The sequence below is a fragment of the Asterias rubens genome, chromosome 5, assembly GCF_902459465.1.
Source record: "Asterias rubens chromosome 5, eAstRub1.3, whole genome shotgun sequence".
In the NCBI taxonomy this organism is placed as follows: Eukaryota; Metazoa; Echinodermata; class Asteroidea; order Forcipulatida; family Asteriidae; genus Asterias; species Asterias rubens.
In genome coordinates this window covers 12,132,600-12,153,272 of record NC_047066.1, presented here as the reverse complement: position 1 = coordinate 12,153,272, position 20,673 = coordinate 12,132,600, and the positions used below count along the sequence as shown (strand labels likewise).

Genomic DNA, 20,673 nt, shown 5'->3' with positions numbered 1-20,673 from the left:
TAGTCCGAACTCTTTGTGAAATCGACCCCAGGACCCAAAACACACACCAAAACAAGAACAATACGTTACTAAGTGCTATCTGAAAAAGCCGATAACAAGATTGATGAAAAGTTGCAAAGTTTAAATTGTGTGCACAGGTGTTTTTTTTACTGTATTTTTGGTGTTAGATTACTATTTGTCATATAAAATGATACTATCATAAAAAAAATACATGCTAATTCATTGATTGATCCAGCGTGAATGAAAAATTAACAAATTAAATCTATGATTGAGAAATCCGTTATAAACAAAGGTGGATGATTGACATACAAGGACCGATCTTAACAGTTAAACACATTTCCAAAAGGTGACTGTGTATTTACCCCCCCCCCCCCCCAAGAAAAGAAAAAGAAAAAAGAAATAACAAATAGAATGGGGAAAACAAATGTTTGCCGTTCAGTTTTGATTTACCGGCCAGTCTGGATCCATCAATGATTTTCATGACCTCACTCGAGGATTTGTTATTTATCTGTTATCATATCTTAAATGGCTTGATGTGGATATTAATATCATTTTGTTTCTGATTTGTACAGTTATAGTTTCATTCATAGAAAGTATACCATTTCGCTTTTTGGTAGTTCCAACTTAAAATCACATAACCCAAAATAACGATTTCAAAAACAATCATTTTTTTTGTTAATGTTAAATGGAAGGTACACGTTTGGTAATTGTCAAAGACCAGTCTTCTCACTTGGTGTATCCCAACATAAGCATAACAAAAAGTTGCGAGAACATGGGGAGAGAATAAAACACCCTTGTTGGACGAATTTGTGTTCTTTAAGATAGCAATAAAAGACTTCTGGCTAGAAGTCTTTTTTATTTTTTGAGAAATTACCTCTTTCTCAAAATCTATGCTACTTCAGATGGAGTCGTTTCCCACAATGTTTTACCATCAACAGCTCTCCAACGCTCGTTACCAAGTCAAGTAAGTTAGTATTTGTTTTGAGTAATTACCAAACGTGTACCTTCCCTGCTATTTAACTCTCAGATGAGGAATCTTCGAGGTAATTTTGAGGAGGGTCTCGGGACAAACATCCCATTCACAGACACACTAATTGTTGAACCAAGGAGCAACATTTTCACATAGCTCCATTTAAAAATAATTGATACAACATGGAAATTGAAAAACTGGGGGAAAAAATTGAAAAAAAGTTTACTGGAAGACAGTGAGTTTATTATCATGGCAAGGTTGGAACTATCAATGGTGTTTGTGAACAAATGTGAACGTCAGTAAAATAGCGGTGTACAAAAAAGACCCTGACTTTCAGATCATACCTAATGATTCCCACTTTGAGTTCAATGTTTACAACTTGTAAAAGTATTTCGATTGCAGTACTGTCTGCATTGATGAAATAAAATACGTTAATACATGTCAGGTACAATTTGCTTCCAAAAACTCGTAGTTTATTTCTTGAGTATCAAAATGGTTTGTGTACATTTTGTATTTTGTTTTACGCTCACGTTGCAGCCATCGCGGTTTACAGACCTTTATCACGTTGTTGCCATCTTGGTGATTTTCCCTGTTTCCACAACGGTAATGAATGCTAACATTCATTGCGCTAAGATGGCACCAGACTATTATTTAGTCCAGCCTCGGTTTGGCTACAATGAGTTTGATTGGAGTAAAATTAAGATGTCCACACCGTGATAAAGGTCTATACCTACCCACCCACCCATCTCCACCTTAAAGGATGTAGTTGGGTACCTTTTGTAACACAAAACACAATGTTCACCGATTTACATTAAACTTACGTTTGAAGATTTGATTTTTTTCATGACGTTGTTTTTCTCAAAAACCGCAGCACTTCTATCTTCAAACTGTTTAAGTTAATTGTAAATCTGTGGACATTATGCTTTTTTGTCCTACAAACAGTACCCATACCCATACCCAGTAGGCAATACAAGACGGTGGTTGTCCCTACCTGATCCCTTTTTGAGGCCGCATCCTTCTTTTTTCTTTTTTTCCCCTTTTTTCTTCTTCAAAAAGACAAAATTGTCGGTGAAACTTTTAGATTAATTGGTGGCACGTTTGAATTAAAATGATTGGCGCACACCTTTGCAAGAAATAGAAAATAAAAAGGCACCCCCTTCTCCTCTTTGTGGAAAAACCCGACGATCAACTGTTATTTTATTTTATTACTTTGCCTTACAGCGGAGAACATTACCTACCCACCCCTATAAATACGTTTGTTAATAATTATTTGTAAAAAAAAAAAAAAAAAAAAGTAATCTCACCTGGTGTATCCTCATTCATAAAAATAAACAAAGCTTTGGGCATTGGGCTCAATTGGTCATCGAAGTTGCAAGAAAAATGTGAAAGAAAAACCAAACCCTCGTTGCACAAAGATTGTGTGCTTTCAGATGCCAAAGGTCCAAAGTATCTGTACTCAATTTAGTGAGAAATTACTTCTTTTTCTCAAAAACTACGTTACTTCATGAGGGAGTCGTTTCACACAATGGTTACTCTACCAACACACTCGGTTGCCGTTTACAACAAGTAAGTTTGTATGGTAATAAATTCATTGTTTGAGTTATTACAAAAAATGTGTCTAGTGCCTACTTACAAACTCCTGGCCACGTACTTCACCACAATATTGTGAGAAACAGCTCCCTCTGAAGTAACCATTTTTTTAGGCATCTGAAAGTACACAATAATTTTTGCAATTCTGGGTGTATTTTATTTCATTATTTTGCAACTTAGATGACCAATTTGAGCCCAATTTTTTTACAGTATTTTTTTTTTTTATGCAAAATGTTGGGATATAACCAAGTGAGAATACTGGTCTTTGACAATAATTACCAAAGGTGTCCATTGCCTTTAAGCCGTGTCCGAATCGAGCATCTTCGGCTACGGCTATTATGGCCAAGTTGAAGAATATCCGCGCTACAGCCGTATCCACTATACCCGAAGCCATTCGCGGCCTGCAAGCAATTTGTTTTTATACTGTAAAGCAAAATAAACATCCTCAAAAATTGTCCTAATGTTTATTTTTAAGGATTATCTTTTTTGAATCGATTTAGTATAAACAAAGTTCCCCATTGAAAAGCACTGCGACAGACAGTGATGATTGTTTAGGCATACACATTGCGGCTTGTGTACCCTTAATGTTGAACAGCGCCACCAGTTGGCGATACTGCTCACAAGCGGGACCACTTTAGATCACTGTGGAAATCCTGTGTGTCGGCGGCGACCGAGACATGACACATGGTTTTAGCGTTGATCAAAAGTCACAGAGCTCCCCCACTACTTCGATGTTTACATTGGCTTGGCTACACGTACGTTTGATGGTTGACCACAGAGCTAGAGAGGGAAAGGTTTCGACACGGAGTTAATGACGGTGATTTCTACCTCAAGCGGTGAGTAAGCAATCATTTATTTTCACTGTAGAAAGAACAATTTCATTTAGTAGAGTGATTCTCAGTGGCATCATGAACTTGAATTGAACTTGACTCTTGAGCAATGGACGTGTGTGCATGCAGCGCGTGAAAAAAGTTTGTCGTGTAATGATTTTGTTGAAACCATTCCTACCTCGATAAACCAACTCGGCTCGAGCTATAGATATCCTAGATATATTCAGGCAGTACTCCGAGTTATAAATCGTAGGAGGTCCTGTTTTCGAGTAGCCCACCTTGTTGTGAGCTGTAAATGGCTCCGCTTTTAACATCGGTCTCATCACTGTAGCCCACCTTGTTGAGCTCAACAAGGTGGGCTAGTTTTCGAGGTGTCCCTATAATCGTGGCAAATCTTTTACCTCTCTGTGCGCGATGTAAACATCCCTAGATAAAAATTGTGTTGTTTTATTTGCCAAGCAAAGAGTCTCCTCTCCCTTGACCAAAACTTAGAAACACGTAAGGCTCTATTGGTTATTTGCACTTGTAAATGCAAAAAGTTTGGTATTTTAGGCATTTCTACAAGGAACAAAAATATGTCATAATAATGTTGAGGCCATAAAAAAAATATTTGCCCACCGAAAAAGTTTCATCAAACACTATTTCAATTCACAATTCACGATGATCAAATCATGTGACTGAATATTTTGCTGAGCATTCTGGAAAAAAAATACACAGGCTTAAAGAAGCCATGTGCCTTACATCATTTTCTAATATTTTTGATGATTTTTATTTTTTAACCATCATATAAATATTATTATTAATATTAAAATTTAAACATCAGCTTGTTGATTCAATTATCACTGTTTATTTATACGCTTTATTATAAATATTAAGAAAAAATATATATAAAAAAACAAATAAAAATCAGATTTGAAAGCCAGTAATTATTCACACTTTTTATTAATTTTTAACTTTTTAAATTTTGTGCAAGTTACCATGGTCATTTTTAAAATTTAATAAAAAAATATTTTGAATAAAATGAAGACAACTTCTGGCTATAGAGTCATAGGGCCTACACAGAGTCTCAAAGAACACTTGTAGTCACTGCATATGTTTCTTCCGAAACCATACTTTCTGGTTTGCAGTGAAAACAGGAAAAGCTCAAAACAAATGGGGCCAGTTGAAGTCATCGAAGATCAGTGTGTGGTGTGAACATTCCAATGTCCATCAAGTTTTAATATATGTTTGAATACTTCATATTAACAAATAATTATGGCATCATTATTTTGTTCCCAATTTAAAGAAAAAGGCATAGGTCCTAATACCGTATAAACTGGTGAGAGGAGTACACGTAGGATGAGGTTCGTTCCGCTATCGTCTCCGTTCGATGCGGAGACGTTTAATAAATATAGCAGAACGGACCTCATGGTTCTAGGTAGGAGATAGACCCATGAACTGGGACCCTGTACTAATTTTTAACAACTTTGACATTTGCATCTCCAGCATGTGTAACTGGGGCTCTGTCTGTATTTGTGATAATCATTTATAAACCCTCTCCCCCCCGACGGCAGGATGAGGATGGAGCTACTTCTAGAAACTATAAGGCTTCCCTGTGACTTTTGTGAGCCTTATAGGGGTCTCATATTTAGGGCCTCCTTAACGCTTATACGTTTTTCAAATCAGCGTTGGTGGGTGAAAGTTTTACGACCGTTAGCCAACCAGAACTGTAGTTTCCTGTGTACTGTACACCTAAAGCTTTCCCCACCCTACTCAATATACATCCATAATGCTTGTATTTCCTTTTTGTTGAGTGAAATTAAAAAAACATCATCAAAAATACAATTTTCTGCTCGGTATTTACTGTTGTTTTCCTGTCGCATCCCACGTTTTTTGACTTTTTAATTTTTTAATTTTTTTTATCATAAAAACGACCTTTTCAATGATCTTTTTTTGTTTTCAAGATTTATTGTTTGAAAAGAAGTTGAAAAATAGTTTTATTCATAATGGCAAAGCAAGAACAATTCTTCAAATATTAACTTGGGCTACACTGTGGTTTAGTTTTTTACAAATGTTTGCAGAAAATGTCATCTAGATAATGTAGGAGTTAGATTTGTTTGACAAAACAATTGATAACATCAAAAACGCACGAGCCCTCTTTTTTATATATAGTGATTGTGATGATCCCTTTATTCTTTATTTCATATTTGGCCATGTCAATAAAACTATTAAAAATATGCAAAATAAAAAATGAAAACCACCCTCACTCACCCATCCATAAAAAAAGGACGATCAAATTTTGTTTGTATTGTGGCCTAACGTAGTGACTCTGGATGCAGAATTTTAGCACTTTAACATATTGACCAAAAACATTAATTGTCAGTCACACTAATTTTGGTTTCATGTAGGCCTACCATTTTGAAAAAAAAAAACAAGACCACCGGACTTGTCGTTTCTTGAGTTTACTGGCCTGACACTAAGGAACACTGGGATGAAGCCCTGACACTAGGTTTAGGCATGGTTTAGTAATGTAGGACAACTGGGGTCGATTTCACAAAGAGTTGGCCCTAGGGATAATTTTAGAAACGTATGGCTAGTCCTAAAATTTAAATGTCCCTGTTGCTGGCATCAGTCAAGATACCACACAGGCGTTACACTATTACTCGCATAACTCAATATGAGACTAGTCTGAACTCTTTGTGAAATCGACCTCTGATGATCACATTGTGGATCATGAGAACACTGCGATATAAATTGTCCAGAAGACAAAGACAGGTTTCTTTTAGGCCCATATTTGTGTAGGATAGTCTCGCTTTCAAAACACCCTAGTACTACATTTTTCCATCCTTTGCTTGTCATACTAGTGGAAAACCTAATTTTCTTTAGGGCCTAATCTAAATCCATTAGAAAGCAACAGTCTATGCAGGTGGGTGTGTATGTGCAGGGGCGGGGGGGGGGGGGGGGGGGTGGACAGCGATGTTATATTGGATTACCTTTTTTTTATGCACATGGCGTCTGGATTAACACGGTCTGCACTGTAATCGAATAGCTTCAACAGTATCTTGAAATAATCTTATTTTGGGATTTCAGCCCCCCCCTCCAAACTTCCCAGATTCTCTCATACATAGAAATTATTCATTTTGATTTGCAAATTTGGGTTGATAATAACAAACCCTCGACTGCATGCCAAACAAAGGGCTCTAAAAATTAGATACATGTACCGCACCCTGTGCACAACCCCACCTTGAAGCCTTTTCACTCTGTACTCTTATCTCTGTTAAAAACAGCTCAGGGGAGACCCCAGGAGTTTAACCCTTGGTGTGCACAGTCGCACTTTCACGTTCTCCCCTGTAGGTCCCTATTCCACAGGGTTTCGGCTACACATTTCAAGAAGTGCTTTACCACAGATACACACACTCTGAGTGCATCTGACTGTTACTTGCTGTTTGATAAGGCCCTGAAAGAAAATTAAATTTCCTCTATTTACCTGGATTGAAATGTAGTACATTTTACTAGATAGGGTGATTTGAAAACTAGACTGAAGCCCGGTTCATTACCTTCTTGCGAATGCATTAATGCGAAGCGAATTTGATGTGAATTTGACTTCACAGCTCCATTTTCCCAGGGAATGTTTCGCCAAAGTTGAACACAGATCGACCCTGGCGAATAATTCGTTGGGAATCTGAGACGTCAACGTTTGTATCGCATTCGCATTAGCAGGAATTAGCACCGGGCTTAAAACCATTAAAAAATGTACGCCCCACGCCAACACATTTCAACCATAGGCTGCCCCTGGTGTCTTACCCCTACTTCGGAGCTGGGCTGCGTTCCACTCGCGCAAACTACTCGAAACTGTTCGCGCAAACGTTTTTTATCTTTTGAACGATTGGGGCGTATACGCGAAGTCAATATGGCGGCGCCCTGAAATGAAGATGGCGCGCACCATATGTAGTTTTTTTTTAAACTTTGTTTTTGCTGCAAAAGTCCTCTTTTTGACATCATTACATCAACCAATTACCTTTGTTATTCCAAATCTGCATTATCATCCACCGAAAATACAATGTAATTATGTTTGTGACAAAGAAATAATATTGTATGCTTGTCCGCCATTTTAAAAACCACTCGCCAACACCTCAGAAGTATAATGTTGCCACGGCGAACAACTCGTTCCACTTGAAATTGTTGGCGAACGTGCGCAACTGTTGGCAACGTTTGCGCGAGTGGAACGTACCTCGAGGTATGCCCATTTGCAGATCTTCCTTGTGTGTGCCCATTTACCATTCTTCCTAGGTGTATGCCCAATTGCAGATCTTCCAAGGTGTATTCCCATTTGCAGATCTTCCAAGTGTATGCCCAATTGCAGATCTTCCCAGGGGTAAGGCGATCCAAGTGTGCAAGGGTCAGCCGTTATTCCCCCTGGGTCCCCCCCCCCCCAGGTAGTGTAAAAGGAGCTCTACTCTTACACAGAGGGTCAGGCAATACACCCAACTTTCTCAACCTTCTGGCTTACTACTGACAAAATCAATCAATTTTTACGCTTGATACAGTACTTTACAGACATATCAATCTAGTGGATGCAATCAGTTGCAGGCCTGACTCCAATGTAAACAGGATCATTTTATACTTTATTGCCGAGACAAACACCTGGTGGCCTTGTTGCCGATGCCTGGCAACTGTAAACAAAACCAGTTACTAAGTTTTTTGTTTATTTTTAGATGTTGTTTATTACACAGGATGATAAAATTATTTTACTGTGCATCTGAGCAATTCAAAATCAGCATCACGGTTGAATACAGACCTGGTGTTTCATTTTTGATTTTTTTACGGTTTTTATAATTTTTTTTATTTTATAGTAAAACTGCTTTATATTGCTCAATGTCACAGAATAATGATTTATCTGCTTGCCTATAGTCAATGTAGGCCTACTAGGGCTAAATTAAACGGTCATGTTTTGTGTAAAATCAAACCAATTATTTACCTGAAGTCCCAGGGTTTGAAAACCGATATAAATACAGACCACTTGGTTTTGTAAATAAAACAGATGCAAAAAACAACCCATTTCTGTAATGCATTTTCAGGACTGGGACCCTCATGGGTGCCAATGCCCTTGGTCATTGCCTTGGTGCCTGCCCCTTGAATGTTCCAATGAAAATTTACAAAAACGCCTTGGTGCCCTTCCTAACTCTTACACAAATGCAGGCCTTTGGCTTTTAATGCGTATGGGTATAGCCTATACACCTACACTACAAACAGCAAAGGTTCCAGTTTGTCAGCCCAAGAAACCTTGAATACACTTTATTGAGCCACCAAATTGTTCAGTAGGTCTACATATTGTGTACACTTCATAGAGCCACCAAATTGTCCGGTAGGCCCATACACTTAATGGAGCCACCAAATTGTTCATTCAGGAAAAGTCAGTTAGTAATCTGCAAACATTGTACACATAAAGCCAAGACCCCCATCAGGGCAAGCGCAAACATTGGTGTGTGTACACTTCCAGTTGAAGGTTTAGAATAATGTCCTTCATTTACCAATTGGGATATTAGGATCCCCAGGAAGAAGAGGTTGGTCTATGGGTATGTTCAGACAGCGTACTAAGTTGGACCCAAACCGGTTTAACTTCTCTGAGCAGCGGGGGGTGGTCGTAAAAATAAAAACCCCTTGTGTTCAGACAGCACCGAGTTAAACCCAATACGGTTTATCTTTGGTTAGAGGTCGTTCAGACACAGTACTTAAGTCGGTTTAACTCATGGTTCAACCCGGTCGAGTTCAACTCTGTGTGTCTGAACGGTTCTAAAGTTAGTCCGAATCGAGTTCAACCCACAAAAGATAAACCATCCAGGGAGGGGGTTTATCTTTAGATCGTTTCGGTTTTACCTTTTAACACTGTGTGTGGACAGAATAAAAAAAGACCACATCCGGACAACCTCAACCTCATCCGGACAACCTCACAACAGACGACCCATTGACCTCTGTAATCATTACGTAAACACACAGTGACCAATGAACAGGATGTTAGAGTAACCGGGTCGCGTTTGCTTTGACCTCTTAAAACCAAAGATAAACCGGATCGGGTTTAACTCTGTGCTGTCTGAACGCAAGGGGATTTTATTTTTGTGACCACCCCCCCCCCCTGCTCATAAAAGTTAAACCGGTTCGGGTCTAACTTAGTACGCTGTCTGAACATACCCTAGATGTTAAAACCCCCATGATCTAAGCTTAGATCAGTAGAGTCAACCTAGACCAAAGCCTTGTGGACAAGTGGTTAAATGTTAATGAAGGAGTAATAGACCGATCCAGTAGGCTCCGCCCATGACGCACGTGTGAGCAAGAACGCGTGGGGCTCTCCAATGCCTTTCTGCACAACTCTGCCGAGCGCGCCAACAATACACGCACGCATGTCGGACCTTAGTGTCGGACTTTCATTGGGTTGTGATTGGTCAATTGGCTCTACCGGCCAGGTGATTGGACTGATGATACCCAAGCCTAAACCGTACGGACTGTAAAAGGGGTAACCCTGTTTCAGCCCTAGGAGAAGGTGGCAACGGCCTCTGAAAAAAAAAAAATATGTAGCCCACACCTTGAAGTGTCCTTCAAGATTTGTATGTCCAGCGACTTGCATAAAAAAAAAAAAATCAAAAAATTAAAAAAACTTCTGGCAAGAGCAGTGATTCAAGTGTCAAGACCTGAACCATTTTGTCACCTCCGGGACTCGACTAACAACATGATCAACACGACAAACCATTAATGACTTGTCCACAAGTCTACTATTGTACGTAGACAGTGGCTCGGGAGAGCAGAATATTCAATTGATGAGACCTAAACCAAGCAATACGCCACCACCATGACTTGACTATCAACGCGACAAACCACTAACGACTTGTCCGCAAGTCTACCTAGACCTTGGTGCGTGTGTACAGTAAAATGCTCTTCAATCATGATGTTTACCAGGTGAATCATTTAGGTTGCCCTGCCTGTACGCTGTCAAGTGCCTCTGAATGTGTACATAAGCAAGACAAGTGACATGTACTATATGTGGTATTTTTTTGCTAAATTCAAAGTCCGCTCACTCCATTTCTTCTTTGGTCTTTTCTCTATGGTCTTTACAAGCCCTTTTATACCATCTTCAGGTTTGACCTCCATTAAAGGCACTGGATTTCTTTGGTAATTTGTCAATCTCACTTGGTGTGTCCCAACATCCATGCATAAAATAACAAACATGTGAACATTTGGGCTCAATTGGTCATACAATTTGCAAGGGAATAATGTAAGAGTGGAAAAAATAAACGCGTTCATTACTTTGTGTGCTTTCAGATGCATACATGTTTCATAAAATGCTTCAGCCTGAAGTCTTTTATTATTTGAGTGAGAAATTACATCTTACTCAAAAACAATAAATTGCTTCTGCTGCAGTCTTTTGTTTTAGTGAGTGAGAAATAACATCTTTCTCAAAAACTACATTACCTCAGAGGGAGCCGTTTCTCACAATGTTTTATACTATCAACAGCTCTCCATTGCTTGTTAATACCAAGTAAGGTTTTATGCTAAACATTATTGTGAGTAATTACCAATAGTGTCCACTGCCTTTAATGCAAGGGCTCACATCATCTCCTTTCCCCCCCCCCCCAAGACGCACTAGACAGTTATTTGTCCATTTTCCTGAAGAGCCCTGCATGTTGAACTGCTGTGGAGTGCCAGGCGGTGTTTGCTGATGGCTTGTCATTTTATCAGCCACTTTTGAAGAGAGAATGCATTGCGTCGGACTGGGTTTGTCATGACTGTGGAGAGCATACTGTCATTCCCAGGTCCTTCGTTGATTTTCCAGTCAAAAATGTGTTCCACTTACTTTTATTCTTATTTTTATTTTTCAAGTGACAGTTGCTTGTGTGTGAAGCAACCGGGCAGTTTCTGCAGCGGTTGAATTTGGGAATTTGGGGGAAAAATCCATAAGACAGTAGGATGTGTATGGGATTTTATTCACAAGACCCGAATTGAAATGAGAAGAGATTAGATAGATTCTAGCGTCAATAATGAGAACACAGTTTTATTGAACATAGTTCTTTTGAGACGAAGATGTTGAATTGAAACAAAAAACAAGTCTGGCACAGGACTTAATCTGGTTTTAAGTTAATGAGCCCAACACTGAAATCACATCGGGCGCATTCATCACAAGCCTCCATGTGAATGTGGAAATAAATATTCTATTGTTCTGTTGATTAGGCCTATGGAATTTTTTTTAGGGTTGAACAAAGAATTGACTAGAGTGGGATTCGAACCAATGACCTCCGGATTAACGTGCCGGCGCTCTACCAACTGAGCTATCTATGTTGGCGGTGTCCCTATTTTGTCAATATCTTTGTTCGGGGGTGCCAGTCAGAAGCCATACAACTGTTAACTGCCGTGTAGCCAGGGATCACACCCAACCTTCCCAGGTTGTATCGTTATTTGGCACACCCGAACAAAGATATTGACAAAATAGGGACACCGCCAACATAGGGCTAGATAGCTCAGTTGGTAGAGTGCCGGCACGTTAATCCGGAGGTGGTTGGTTCGATTCCCACTCTAGTCAATTCTTTGTTCAACTCTAAAACTCATTTCAAAATTTACCCAGTCAGTTTCCCTTGTGGTTAATATATTGATTATGGAAAAAAACCCAGCTCATCTCTGAACTTTTTCAAGTTAAACTGCTTTGGCATAGAAGGGCGATGTGGCTCAGCACTTTGCACGCTTGGAATGGTCTTTTTACAAACTAACAAAGAGGGTGGGGTGTGCATTGTAGAAGGTGTGATGTACAAAGTGACTTGAGGGTAAGCCCATCACATGGCTCAGTAACAATCAATGGAATGCCTTGAAAGGGTGTTTTCTACCCCTGTGTGTAGCACTTTGGGTTACATTTGTCCCATAATAATAGGGTATCCTTAATTGTGATGATTATCGATCCGACCCATCCTTATTAATGTCACTGTTGGTGGAGAGTGTGGCAATAATCCTTTTAGAGTTAAAGTGGGTCTTAAGTGGTCTTTTAAATAACCTTTTGACTGTGCATTGATTTGTAAACCACCTTTTTATAGGCCTCCTAGTTTGTTGCCCTCAGTGTGTGGAAGAGAGAGATGTAGTTTGTGCCCAAAATACAATGATGTGTGGATTCCTTTGTATTGGTAGGCCTAATTGTCAAAGACCAGTATTCTCACTTGGTGTACATGTATCTAATATACAAGCCTAAAAAAAGCTACTTCAGAGGGAGTTTTTTCTCAGGATGGTTTAAGCCATCAATGCTCTCCATTGCTCATTACCTAGTTTTTAGAAGTGCCATTTTGAAACCAAGCCTAATCGAGCCAACAAGTCGCTCCTGCTTGGTCAGAACAGCCTCGTCATACAGCTAAAACGCTGGAATTCTGGAGTGGTTTAGGTCAACCTGGAAGAATAATTGGTAATTTGAATACACAATCTGAGAAACGTTTCTGAGATTGAAATTGGTTGAATCCCTCTCTTTAAAACCATGTTCCTTAGAAAGGAATCATTTCTCAAAAATGTTATTTAACATCTGCGGTAGGCCCACTTCTAACCAATTTTGTTGGAGTAATTACCAAAGGTATATCACCTATCCCTCCCTTTGATTGATTTTGTTTTAAAAGTATTCTGTAAAAAAACCAATGTAAAGACCTAGTAGCCTAGCCAACGACAATGATGTATGCAGATAATTTGGCCTGGAATGTTATTATTGAAGGAGCAATTATTATTTTTGTAATGAAATTGTTTAAAGGCAGTGGACACTATTGGTAATTGTCAAAGACTACGTACAATAGCCTTCACAGTTGGTGTATCTCAACATATGCATTTATAACTAACCTGTGAAAATTTGAGCTCAATCATCAAAGTTGCGAGATAATAATGAAAAAAGAAAACACCCTTGTCACACAAAGTTGTGTGCGTTTAGATGATTGAATTCAAAACCTCAAGTTCTAAATCTGAGGTCACAAAATCAAATTCGTGGAAAGTTACTTCTTTCTCAAAAACTATGGCACTTCAGAGGGAGCCGTTTCTCACAATGTTTTATACCATCAACCTCTACCCATTACTCGTCGCCAAGAAAGGTTTAATGCTAATAATTATTTTGAGCAATTACCAATAGTCCACTGCCTTTAAACAAAATTTGTTTCTAATTGAGAAGCAAGCTACAACATGTAAGGTTAGTGTACCCAATACGGACTTTTATTACTTAGGACAGAATTACAATTACGTTACAGCCTTCAAAATATCAGCCCTAGAAATTAACTCTGTAGCACTTCCATTAGAAAAACAACTATCAACTGTGAAATCAATCGAAAATCACTATTATTTCTTGTGTGGTCAATGTAGCCCCTCCATTAAAAAATCACTATCAATCAGTATTCACTATTCTTAAGTTACATCAAGGCAAAGTCAGTGGCTTCCTAAGCCCTTGGCCTCTGCTCAATTTCAGCCCTAACATTTCTTATAATGACCAATTTATGGTTTATTACCAAAGTCTGGAGTCCAAGTTGCCGTGACATAGGCCTACTTGCGGTATTCTCGCGAGACTGCTGGCCCCTGTGCTGTGCAGTCTCATCCAATTGAGGGAGTAGTAGTCGACAGCCGGTTCTTCGCGCGAGAGAAGTGATCTCGCAAGAGCAGTATTCGAGCGCAAAGACCTAAATCATTACGCCACCACCATATCTCAACTATCAAACTGTTACAAACCATTAACGACTTGTCCTCTGGCTTCCTTAGCCCTTGGCCTCTGCTCAGTTTCAAGCCCGACTTTCCTAATGACCATCGATGGTTTAATCACCGAAGTTTAGAGTCCAAGTTGGCATGACATCATGTACTGGTACTGCCATCTGATTCTTTGTGTTTTCTTTCCCATGAATTAGTAACTGATACCTCTGTGAGACAGGTCCAAATTGAAGATGTGAGCCAGGTTTAAATTGGTTAGGAGGTACATGTTGGAAGAGCAATTTTATTGATAAAGAGCAGTAGCGGACATTGAGTGAGTGAGTGAAGGACAAAAAGAAGGGGACAGTAATGCCCTTCGGGGACCCCATTGAGAGTGGAAGGTGAGGAGAGAGTGTTACAGGATGAAGTGCCATCTGATGTAATTATTCTCCCCCAAAGTGCTGTTTCATGCCAAGAGTGAGACAGAGTCACTAAGTAGCACTCCAGACAGAGTCTGAAATATTACTCTGAACATTTTAACTTAATAGACTGGTTCATCTTTGAATTGTTCCCTGTGTGTTTGAACATTGAATGGTTGGCAGATTCACTCACATTTTGCTAGGCTCAAGGTTCATGGACCAATTACAATGTACTTCGCTATAAACTTCTTTACAGATTTGAGGCAAATAAATCTACGTGTATGTGCAATGTGGATAATTTCCCTTTTCTTGTAATTTTACATTTTTACTGGCGATTTTCCAATTTATAATTATTGTTAAATTGTTGTCTTAGACTTTGATGTTTCTATCTTAAATATATTGTCCATAAATTTGACCTTTTGGTCACAATGTGATAATGTTACAATAAAATATACCATTAACAAACAAAAAAATCCTCAGATAAAAAGAAAAGACGACTACAGTAGTCTTTGTACGCGTGATGACAAAATGCAAGAAACATTGAACGCTAGTTTGGTCCTGATTTTACTGACCCGACACAAAAATGACCAGCCTCGCTATGGTCCAGTGTATATTTTGAGCTCTGGCATAATGAGAGATGAGCTGCATTGTCATAGAGCATCATCCTTGATTGAATTAAAAGGTTTGGGTACTTTTTGAACGACACAAAACACAATGTCCATACGTAGATGTACATTAAACTTACATGGTTTGAAGATTATGGTGGTAGAAAGCGTATCTTAAAACATTACTTGCTGAGGTGCTGTAGTTTTTGAGAAATGAGGAAAACAATGTCACTCAAAATAATTTCCGTCTCATGAGACATACTATTTTACATGTAGCATAACGTATTTACCAGTACTGGTATACACATAATGAATGTTTATGAGTGCAATGGTGCGAATATGTTCATGAGTTGAAAGATGGAATGTTCTATTCAACGAGGCGGAGCCGAGTTGAATGGAACATTCCAGCTTTCAACGAATGAACATATTCGCACCATTGCACGAATGAAAAACATTCATTATTTGTTTTATATAACATCCAAGTAGAACTTTGTCATTTTGATTGAAAGATACAACTTTCAAAACAAACAATTTCAACTGTAGAAGCCGAATGCTAGTAATTTTACTATGCCTTCTTGCAGTAACACCTGCTGCGTTACCAAAGACACGCGCACGCAGTGATGTTTTTACTCAGCTTTTTCGTTCCATCCGAAAAGTACCATTGCACGCTGGCAGTATGCCAGCGTGCAATGGTACTTTTCGGATGGAACGATAAAGCACGGCGAGTGACTCAGCGTGCAATGGTACTTTTATTTGCTATCACGTGATGGACAATCCTCCAATCAAATGGCAAGGATCTGCTTGGGTGTTATATAATATTTAATACGAGACTCTCCTGAAAACATCGCTCTGTGATTTTCACCCTTTTCTAAAAAAAAAAAACCTGACAACTAATGAAGCTGAAATTTCTACAGATAAATTATATTACATATGTACGCCTTCATTCACAGAAACTTGATCTACAAAAGGTATCAAAACCCTTTAAGTAACATCTTCCTACCTTCTCCCATAAAGTACATTCATCATTGAGATGTCTGTCTTGATCTTGCTCCTAGTTCTGATTGATGATAGATACTTAAAGGTTAGACCCAGAACAATCTATAACTGTATAGTGTTCATTTCAATCCATCAGATGAAATGTCTACACTGCCTGTAAACTATATTCTATCAATTACGCTGTGGTAAATTCTGCCCCAAAAATACACCAAAGTAAATAACTATTTTTGTTTAATTCAATGATAGCATTGCAATTGACTAGTGGAATCGAAAGCCTGGTTCTTTGTAGTAATTGTATTTTTTAGATGTTTTTCATCAATCAATTGAAAACTTCTACTCGGGGATCAAGTCAAAGAAATCGTATCTTATCTTCCAATGAGAGGAGTGTATAGTCGCCCTGCAATCACCCAGAATACCTATTTTATTTAGTCTGTGGTCAATTTAGCCCGAGTCATTCCTTGGAAGGAGATATGAATTGCTGGATAACTACATTGTGTAAAAGTCAGGGGACAAAGTATTTCAAGTGTTTCTCTATTTTAGTGAGGGTTGGGTGGTTGGGTTGGTGTGGTGTGTAGTGGTATACTTTGCCTTAAAAGCCATTGGACCCTTTCGGTACACAGTATTGTCCAAGGCCCACTTGTGTATCACAACTTCTATATCAAATAACAAACCTGTGAAAATTTAGGCTCAATCGGTCATCGGAGTCGGGAGTAAATTACGGGAAAACCCACCCTTGTTTCCCCACGTTTCGCCGTGTCATGACATGTGTTTAAAATAAATCCGTAATTCTCGCTATCGATAATTGATATTGTTTTACTGTTTTCTCAAAAAGTAAAGCATTTCATGGAATAATATTTCAAGAGAAGTCTTTCACCACTACCTTCTGTAAACCCTGTAAGTTATTTGTAAATCTGTGAACTTTTATTTTTTTTTCTGTACCGAAAGGGTCCAATGACTTAAAAAAGGCACTGGACACTGTTGATAATTACTCAAAATAATTTTTAGCATAAAAACTTACTTAATAATGAGCAATGGAGAGCTTCCTTCTGAAGTAACAAACATGTAGTTTCTTAGAAAGAGGTAATTTCTTACTCAAATATTAAAAAAAACTTCAGTCCTGAAGCCTTTTATTAACGACTGAAAGCACACAACAAGTAACAAATATTTGTTTTATACCATCAACAGCTCTTCATTGCTCATTACCAAGTAAGTTTTTATGCTAACAATTATTTTGAGTAATTTCCAATAGTGTCCACTGTCCAATGCCTTTAATTTAATTGCTGTTCATAGTATCATATTCAAACCCACCTTATAATTAATTCTACTGAAATCATAAGCCAAATTAGCCTTATATGTCTATAAAACACTGCTTGTTTTTGTTCTTCTTTTCTTTCAAGAACACTGTTCCTGCTTTTAAACATGTGTAATCAAATATCAATTACAGTTGGTTTGTGTTATTGCTTGTAATGGAGACTTGTATTTGGCAAAGTTTACTACAAACTCACTCGTCTCCTGTAACAATACTACATTGGGAAGGTGAAACCATTTTTTTTAAGGACACGGTTTCACGGTTCTTTCCAGACGAAATTTCCTTCTGCTGGAGGTTATACTCTATCCTGTCTGTGGTAATTGTAGATTGGTGTACTGTAGTTGCAATTTAGATTGCCTTTGCGGGACTTTTTAAAGGGATAGGTTTTTGGTGGATGTGGCAAGTGTTGAGTTTCATTCCTTCAGGGGCAAGGCAACTTTTTTTGTAAACAGAAAAGCTTGCGGAAATCCAACAATGAAGAAATATGAAGCCTATAATGCAGACCTGGAAATGTTGTCTTGTTGCAATTGGGTATAAACACAAGACATTATTAGCCATTGCGTGTTAGATTTGAATATTGCAGGTACAATGACGTGCTCAGTCACAAGTTACCGCTTAAAGGCAGTCCACTGTTGGTAATGCTCAAAATAATTATTAACATAAAAACCTTACTTGGTAACGAGTAATGGGGAGAGGTTGATGGTATAAAACATTGTGAGAAATGGCTCCCTCTGAATTAATGTAGTTTCCGCGAAAGAAGTAATTTTCTACGAATTTGATTTCGAGACCTCAGAATTAGAATTTGAGGTCTCGAAATCAAGCATCTGAAAGGACACAACTTCATGTGACAAGGGTGTTTTTTTCTTTCATTAGCTCAAATTTTCACAGGTTTGTTATTTTATGCATATGTTGAGATACACCAAGTGAGAAGACTGGTTTTTGACAATTACCAATAGTGTCCAGGGTCTTTAAATTTAAATACCTCAGAATGTAGAGTCAGTTGCTATGCATGTACATTGTATGTCACATGATTAGGGGCAAGCTTTTGCTTAGTTGCATACGTAAAAGACGGTGAACACCCATACACAATTCTGAATAATATTAATTTTGGTTTTTTATGTGTGTTAGCACTGTATACTCAGTACTTTCCCGAGTCCTGTAAAAAAATATCACAGGCATGTGGGATTCGAACCCACGACCCTTACTGAGTATACAGTGCTAACACACATCGGTGTATGGGTAACAACCAAAATTAATATTCTTTATCCCCGATGCAAATTTAACATCTATTATATCACTTCTGAATAGATGTGTTTGGGACATTGGTACACTGTACTAGGGTTTGCTCATCTGGAGGTTGCTATCCTACTAAAGCTTGCCCGAACCATTTGACATACATGTACAATGTAGTGACTGTCAAGTCTAGAGAGTTAAAATGTAAGTGGTACTTTTGTGACTAAGCAAGTCATCCTGCGTGTACCAGACATTATTCAAATCTAAACTGCAAATGGCTTATTGCCTGACTTGACCTTAACTGTTGCATCTGACTCCTTTCTCTATAGATTTGATTTGAACCGAGGCAGAACTTTCCTTCATGGGCAGAAAACGCAAGCAAACAAGAGAGGGACGCTTCTTAATGTGATTTGAAAGACAACTGTTAGGAACTGAACACCAACTGAGAGGAGTTAATTGATTGAGACTGGTAAGTACAGACTGTCTCCATTATGTCTTGATGATAATTGTTTTTAAAGGCACCGGACAACTCAAAATAATTGTTATACTTACTTGGTAACAAGCAATGGAGAGCTGTTAATATTATAAAACATTGTGAGAAACGGCTCCCTCTGAATTAACGTATGGTGTTTTTCTTTCACTATTCTCTTCAAACTTCAATGACCAATTGAGTACGCGTTTTCACAGATTTGTTATTTTATGCATATATAGGGATACACCAAGTGAGGATACTAGTCTTTGCCGGTTACCAAAGGTGATGTCCAGGGTTGGATTTCGAAAAGAGTTAAGACTATAGTCATATCTTGTACTAGCCTAAATCATTTGCAGTACCCGCTGCTAAACATAGGATTCGAACTGCCTCTAGCTACCGGGCAATCTCGGTGGTCTAGTTGGTATGACATTGCTCTAGAATTGCAAGGGTCGTGGGTTCGAATCCCACCCGAGTAAAATGCCTGTGATTTTGTTCACAGGACTCGGGGGAAAGTACTGAGTATACAGTGCTACACACATCGGTGTATATGGGTAAAACCAAAAATTAATAGCCTAAAGTGATTAATAACTCAGTAAGAGTCCTAGGAGTAGTGTCCTAGTAAGGACTAACTTTTATGAAATCGACCCCTGTGTCTTTAAAGAAAGTGCTGCATGTCTGGAGTATCAGCTGGCATAGGTAGGGCCATGTTTAGTCAGATGACCTACATGTACATGTAGACATAGTACACGTGTTGGTTTGAATAAATGTGGGTAGTGTTCTCAATTTACTCGGGATTGTTCGAGCCAAGTCAAGAAAGAAAGCGTCTCCCACAAGAGACATATTGAACTGAGAGACTGAAGCAAAGAGAATTCCTTTGCAGCCAGGTGCCTGAGTTATTGATTGATTAAAAAGGACTGTTTAATGTGGGGGTGGGGACAGAAAGTGTACAGGAAACATGGAATCAATAAAGAATAGCTGTAGTAGGAGGAGAAAGCGAAGAAGGGTTGAGTTACGGAGGAATGAGATGGAAATGAGGGCAGTAAAAGGAGAATGGACGACAAAGTGTAGATTCGTGAATAGAATGTAGGAGCCGAACATTGCAGTCACCAATGTACACTTTAGAGTCTATTCTCTGACTTCAACTAATTCCCCCATTTGGTTATGTATAAGTTTCAATGAATTGGATTTCTCAATAGTATCTTATCTAATTTCGTATACATTGTCAAACGGCGGTTGGTCACAAAATTTTTGCAAAATAGGCATACTTAAGTGCTTGCAACATTAGCGAGTGCAACGTCATTTTGCTCAGCTAACAACAAAGCTATTAAAAGTGATTTTTCTAAACTGGATAATGTTTTTGTAAATTGAAAGATAAGATATTTTCAGCTATGTTTTGTTGCACTTGATGCTATCTTTCAGTTTGGAAAGACAGTAATTTCCAAGTTGAACTATTTACTTAAGTTTCTAATGCATCTACACTAGATTATATTACAAATCTACACTTCAGTGTAGATTCGTAACGAATCTACAGTTTAGTGTAGATTTGTAAAAATAATCTACACTTAAAATTTATGGCAATAAAAACTAATTGGTTAT

General features: G+C 38.4%; 1 protein-coding gene and 1 non-coding gene across 2 annotated transcripts in view; both read left to right on the top strand.

Moving 5' to 3' along the window:
- Positions 1 to 3,183: 3,183 nt before the first annotated feature.
- Positions 3,184 to 20,673, top strand: part of LOC117290169 — a 59,749-nt gene continuing 42,259 nt past the window's right edge. Inside the window, exons 1-2 of the mRNA XM_033771425.1 lie at positions 3,184 to 3,396; positions 18,935 to 19,074. The gene's annotated coding sequence lies outside the window, so the exon portion shown is untranslated. The remainder of the gene's footprint in view (positions 3,397 to 18,934; positions 19,075 to 20,673) is intronic.
- Positions 19,481 to 19,553, top strand: Trnas-aga. Its single transcript has one exon. It is a non-coding gene; the product is annotated as a tRNA-Ser (tRNA).